The following is a 6,341-nucleotide window of genomic DNA, read 5'->3' as shown; positions in this document are numbered from 1 at the left end:
TTGTGTTACAGTGGTATATTTTCCACATTTCTTGGAAAAACTGCATCCTAATGGTGAGACTCAACATTCACCATCTTCTTACTAAATACTTCCTACCTCTAGAGGCAATGGCTAACCTGGAATTGGGAAATATCTACAGTTATCCCTGTAGTAGCCTATTAGCAACACACAGTCATGTGACAGCAGCTGGTAATGCAGAGATCTTAAAAATTTCATAATGGTATTGATGGCAGCAGAACAAGATAACCACAACAATGCTACTATATGCCCCAATTCAGCAAAGTACTTAAGCGTGTGCCTAAATTTACTCACGTGAGTAGTCCAGCTAACTTCAAAAACACTACTCACATGCTTGAAATGTAGACATGTGATTAATCAATCTGCTGAAGTAGGGCCAGGTTGCTTTTTAATTCTTCTAGTAGTATGAAGCAAAATCGGGATTATTCAAAAGCCTCATTTTCTGCAAGGCTTTCTCACAGTTTCCCTGTGTAGAATCCCTGCCATCAGCAGTCTCTCACTTTCAGAAGTACTGAGCACAAACATACTCCAGGAGAGTAATGTCTTGACAAGAAGTATTTTTATGGCTACATTTTCTTCTTTTAAATGAGAGGTCACACAGAAACACTCTTCTAGTTAAAATGTGGCAAACCCTAGTTCAAGCAAATTATTACAAACGAAACTAATGTACCTCACTTCTGGAAGAGAAAACTAATTAGATTGTGTAATTTATTCAGAGTTTAAATCTTAAATCCCCCACCCCTAGCCCAGATCACCATGCACACCTAAGGGGGATTAGTTAAAAGACTGAGCTAACAACAACTAGCTCGAAGTTTGACTCCATAGCAAAATCCAACTCTGGCTCCTTTCTTTAAACTTTTCCAGTATAATCTAAAAATTGCCTCAACTGAATTGCTATCCACTACCTCACAATTTTAAAAGGCCAAGTTCTGTTCTCATTTACACTGTTGTAAATCCAGAATAATTCCAATTACTTCAAAAAAGTTATTTTGTATAAACATCAACTGAGAGAGCAAAATTTGTCCCATTATTACCTCAGCTTTTGTTTATCACTGAAGTGTCTTTTGGACTCCCTTTATCTCAGTTTGAAGCTCTACATCATTAACAAAAATGGCCTCAAGCTTGCTTTTCTTCTTTCTTCTTTAAAACTGCATTTTAACATAGGGACACAGTTACGCTTGGTAGACTAAAACATTTACTACTGTCAATGTTAGTCACTTTTTAAGGGGAGGGGCATTCTTTTGGGGGGAGGTGTTAAATCAACTTTTCCCAACATTAGAATTTTTTTAAACCTCTAACATATTAAGTGGCAAAATAAACAAACTCAGTGTACATAAACAGTGATGGGCACCATACATTTTTCCCCACTGGCTTTTAGCTGAAAAGAATCTAGGTCCACATTTTAAGAAGTTTGCAGGCAATGACAATTTATTGGGTTGGATGCACAAATTACAAGGTGAAATTATGTTGAGAGGATCATAAAGGGAGGGCAGCTGCAACTCTCCCTCGGTTCTTTCACAATTCATAGTCTGTGTATCTGAGGACTCTGAAAAGCAGGGATGGAAGTTGGATTGTAGGATCCATGCCGACTACAACATCTCAAAAAGCCTGTTATTATAAGGTAAGCAACCATACTTTCTTCTTCGAGCATGTCAGTGAGGATCCCACTGCAGATGACTGGCAAACAGTATCCTTTTTCAGATGGTGTGTATGAGGCATATCAGTTGCATTAGTCAAATCAGGATGGAAGGACCTGGCACCTGCCCTGGCTGCATGATTAACTGCATAATGTTTAACAAAAGTCAGCAGGGGTTACTCCATGTGGCTGCCTTACAAAGCTCTGAGACTGGCACATTTCTGAAGCAGGCTGACAAGGTCACCTGCGCTCTGATGGAGTGTGCATTGATGTTTGGCAGGAAAAGCTCACAAGTCAGCTGATAACATGTGGAAATGCATTGTGCATCCCACTTGGAGAGTCTCTGTGAGCCTGGCCTTTCAATACACCTAATATGGCCACAAAGAGATGGAGAGAGAGCCAGAAGGGCTTAGTCCTGTCTAGGTTATATAGTTGAGCTCTGGAAATGTCTTGAGTGTGAAGTTTCTTTGCTCCTGGAGAGAAATGATGTTTCAGAAAGAAGACTGGCAAGGTGAGTGACTGACACTACTTTGCAAATGAACTTCTGGTGTCATTTCATCACCACTTGTGCCTGTGGAATAACATGTGTGGCAGTCCAACCATGAGGGCTTAGGTCTCGCTGCCTCTCTGAGCTGATATGCTGGTGACTAAGACCATCCTGATAGTAAAGGTGGTACAAGGAATATTCAAGTATAGCTTCAAAGCAAGGCTTCACCAACTGTAAGAGGACCACATTGAGGTCTCAGGTGGGATTTGGGTCTCTAATCCGAAGGCAGGCCTGAAGAAAGCCTTTGATTAATCTCGACACTGTACCTCCCTGCCAAATACCATATGAACAAATTGGTTACAGTCCCACCCCAAGAACTGCTAGAACTAACTTGATTGATAGACCCTTTGAATATGAGGAAAGGCAGGGGGGAGGGTATTAGAGAGATAAGGTGGGTAAGGTAATATCTTTTACTGGACCAATTTCTGTTGGTGAGAGAGACAAGCTTTTGAGCTTACACAGAGATCTTCTTCAGGTCAGGGAAATGTAAATCAGAGTGTTTCCCAGACCTGAAAAAGAGCTCTGTGTAAGCTCAAAACTTCTCTCTCACCAACAGAAGTTGGTCCAATAAAAGCTATTACCTCACCCACCTTGTCTCTCACATATCCTGGGACCGACAAGGCTACGACAACACTGCATACAGGGAAGGGGTGTGTCCTTCTCAACCCCATCTCTGGCAATGACTCTTATTATGGACACATCAGGGATAGGATGGAATGCCCACCTGAATCACCTCCAGCTGCAAGGAATGTGGTCCCCAGACGACCTGAAACTGTACATGAGTGTCCTAGAGATGAGGACCCTCAGGCTGCCCTGTATTGTGCTGGATGCTGGCTGGATGAGCATCACTAACAGAGTGCTCCAAGCAAGTGCAAGAAATTCTCATGCAGAGCAAGAAAAGCTGCCACTCAAAGGACCTGCTCTGCAACATGAAGAAGGTTTTCCAAATGGATGATCCAGAACTATGTGAATCTGGTTGAAACCCTGATTCCAAGGATCCTGGATTATATGCTGCTTCTGAAACAGTCAGTACTCGCATTTAGCTCTTTCAAAATCCATCTAGCAGCAATATCAGTGCATCATGCACCTATTTTGTGAGATTATATTTTCCTTACACCTTACAGTGTCAAATCTGATCTCTCGTGCATGCACATCTATAGTAAATCCACACGGACACATACTAAAAGAAGAACCACAGCTCTCATTGACCTCCTCACACATTTTAAACCACTCTGGAATAGGAGAATCACAAAAAAAGAGAAAAGAAAGCGCTCTAATGTCCTTTTACCTTCATATATTATCAGAAATACATTGTTTGGTCTAGACACTGCATCTGTGTCATAGTTTGTCATATTATCTAGCCTCCTTTCCAATTTTCATACTTAACTGAACAAAAAATTCAAAGTTTCAGTAAATATCAATACAAAATTGTGCTTTAGCTAATATTAATATATTGGCAAAGAATTGGTATCTTATATATGGACAGATGACATTTTCCAACTTTAGAAGTTAGGTTAGAGTTTGGGTAGAATTTTGTCAGCCCTCCCAATTTCAGTTTACAATGGGTTCATGAGTTATGTGCAACAAAACTGGGTCTCCGGGATTTACAGATGACAAAGTATGAAAATTCTAGGCAAAACAAAACAAAACTTTTATTAGACAAAGTTTGGTTTACATGGAACTGGGACTAATGGACATGCTTGAAAACATTGATCAGTATTTTAATTTGGAGACTGAACAGATTCTTTTTAGAAGGGGAGAGAGCAAGTTTTAAAAAAGTACTTTTAAAAAATAAATGTCCTTTACAGAAGATGATTGAGGATGGTTATGTCTGAAAAGAATACTGGAGAGGGGGCACTCAACTGGTAGAATGATATTGGAATATGCAGGTAAATACCACTCCTGGTAAACTGGGTAGAATGCAGTCTGGTATCAAACTATTTTTCTATAGGATGTACCTGTACAGGTTTCACATCAGTAGTGGTGTACCCAATGGCCACAGCAGGACCTAAAGAGATACACCTTTTGGTGGTATTGGAAAAACCCTCTGTACTCAAACAAGTAAATCAAAGTATTCTTGCCCAAGCTGGGTACAGCGTCGGGTGAGCTTGAGAGGGGAAATGCCCATTTAGTACATATCCCAGTCTTCCTTTTCCTAAGCAAGACCTGTAAGTCTCTCCCTGATCACCGAGTGGCCAGACAGCTTGTTGACTTGAGCCTCCCCTTCCCCACCAGCTGGCTGTAGGCCTAATGCTTGTGATCCCAGCTCCCTGGAAGCTCTAGGGGTGAGCATTGTCCTGCATAAGGCAGTCCTGCTGTTTCTTTTCTCTCTTTCAGGCTGTAGATCCAGCTCCTTCCAGTCTTAAAAGAAAGAGATCATCCCTCTGAAAAAGCAGCCAGTTCTCTCCTCAAATCGAAACTGCCAGGTGTATAGAGGTGATGTCATGTAATAAATGTATGAGCCTTTTGACTGCCTCACCTGACCCCGTCTCACTAATCCATCTTGCTAGTTCAAACAGATGCCTTTTTTTTTTCATTTGTAGTAGTCTGTCAGAGTAAAGTTTTCTTCTCTCAACGTGAAATTTTCTCCAAAATGATACCTGCCTGATGGCCGGGTGGAGCACTATTAAGGCTTGGGCTAGTACATCTTTTCTATACCTAAAAATGTCAACTTTAAATATCAACTATTTCACAGCCATGTAGGGCTAGAAACTTTAAACCATTGTGAAGATGCTTCTAGCCCTAGAAGGTTCAGAGGGGATGAACTTTAAAGTAATTCCTTTTTTTAAAACTAAGGAAATCTATTTTAGGTAATTATTGGAGGCATTTTAAATTTATTTTTCATTTTTCTCTCCTCTGAGCACTGCAAAGTTGGATTCCTGGTAACTAAGGCCTCTCGGCTTTCCTAGCTGAGGGATAAAAGTAAGTCCCATTAAAATTCTTTATAACGTACTGAGATAGTCTTAATTATACTATATCATGTGGCTTCTACAGAATATGTGGAAGACACTCATAACTCAATCATGAATTTGTCATTTGCCGGTAATGCAGTCATCTCAAACCTGTGCTTACACCACACCAACATGAATTCATTCATTCTCTCACACACACACAAACACACACAGCAAAATAAGCCTCTCTTTTGTTTAAGCAGCTGGGCTGATTTAATATAAATACTGTAGATTCATAGATTCCTAGTCCAGAAGGGATCGTTATTATCTAGTCTTAGCTCCTGTATAGCACAGGCCATAGAACTTCCCAGAATAATTCCTGTAACAGATCTTTTAGAAAAACAGCATCATTATTGTTCAAAAGTGTTATTACAAATGCACTGCTCTTGTATTTGTACTAAAAAAAATTATTTTTTTTACATTTTACATTACATTTTACTACATTTTACTACTTCCTTACATTTTACTACATTTCCACTATTTTACCCCCTTTTGTGATGGTTGTCAGTATTTCCTGAGAAGTGTCTTGATTCAGTCATAGGACTTACTTGATAAATCCTTGTTTGTTGGCAAAAAGCACTATCATTTAATAAGTCTGGGCTATAAATGATTAAAACTCAGAAAGCAAAAATTTTAAGTTTACATGAAAAGGAAAATAAGCATCTTTTGATAACAATTATTTTATAACTGACTATTCATTACACACTACAATTTTCTTCACAGAAATATACTAGTTAATGATAGTACCCAACAAACTAACAGTTGAGTTATCTCTTTCTAATGTAAAAGTATTCAAAGGCATATACTCAAATAAGTCATACGAAGCAAGGCTTTGTACAGTCACTATGTGGCAAACATCCAAAATATTCAATTTTATATGTAACTATTTAGTGTGTGAACGCATTTTAGTGAGCTGATGTTAAATAATTTCCTTAGTGTTCTAACAATGTTTGCCTGTTAAACAAAAACACAACAGGAAAAAAATCCCAATGATCACAATTAGATATGCGTCTCTAACTCCAAACACCATTGCCTTTCAAGGTCATCTATGGTATATAAATTGCCTGAATTTACCAGATGTTAATTCATTGGAATTATACAAAATTATTATCTACAAATAACATCCTTTAAAGGGTCACATAATAATCCACTCTTCCTACAGCAAGACTAATCAGTGTGAATCTGATAG

The sequence above is a fragment of the Lepidochelys olivacea genome (genome assembly GCF_965140295.1).
Source record: "Lepidochelys olivacea isolate rLepOli2 genome assembly, chromosome: 1".
Classification (NCBI taxonomy): domain Eukaryota; kingdom Metazoa; phylum Chordata; order Testudines; family Cheloniidae; genus Lepidochelys; species Lepidochelys olivacea.
This window is presented reverse-complemented; position numbering follows the sequence as displayed.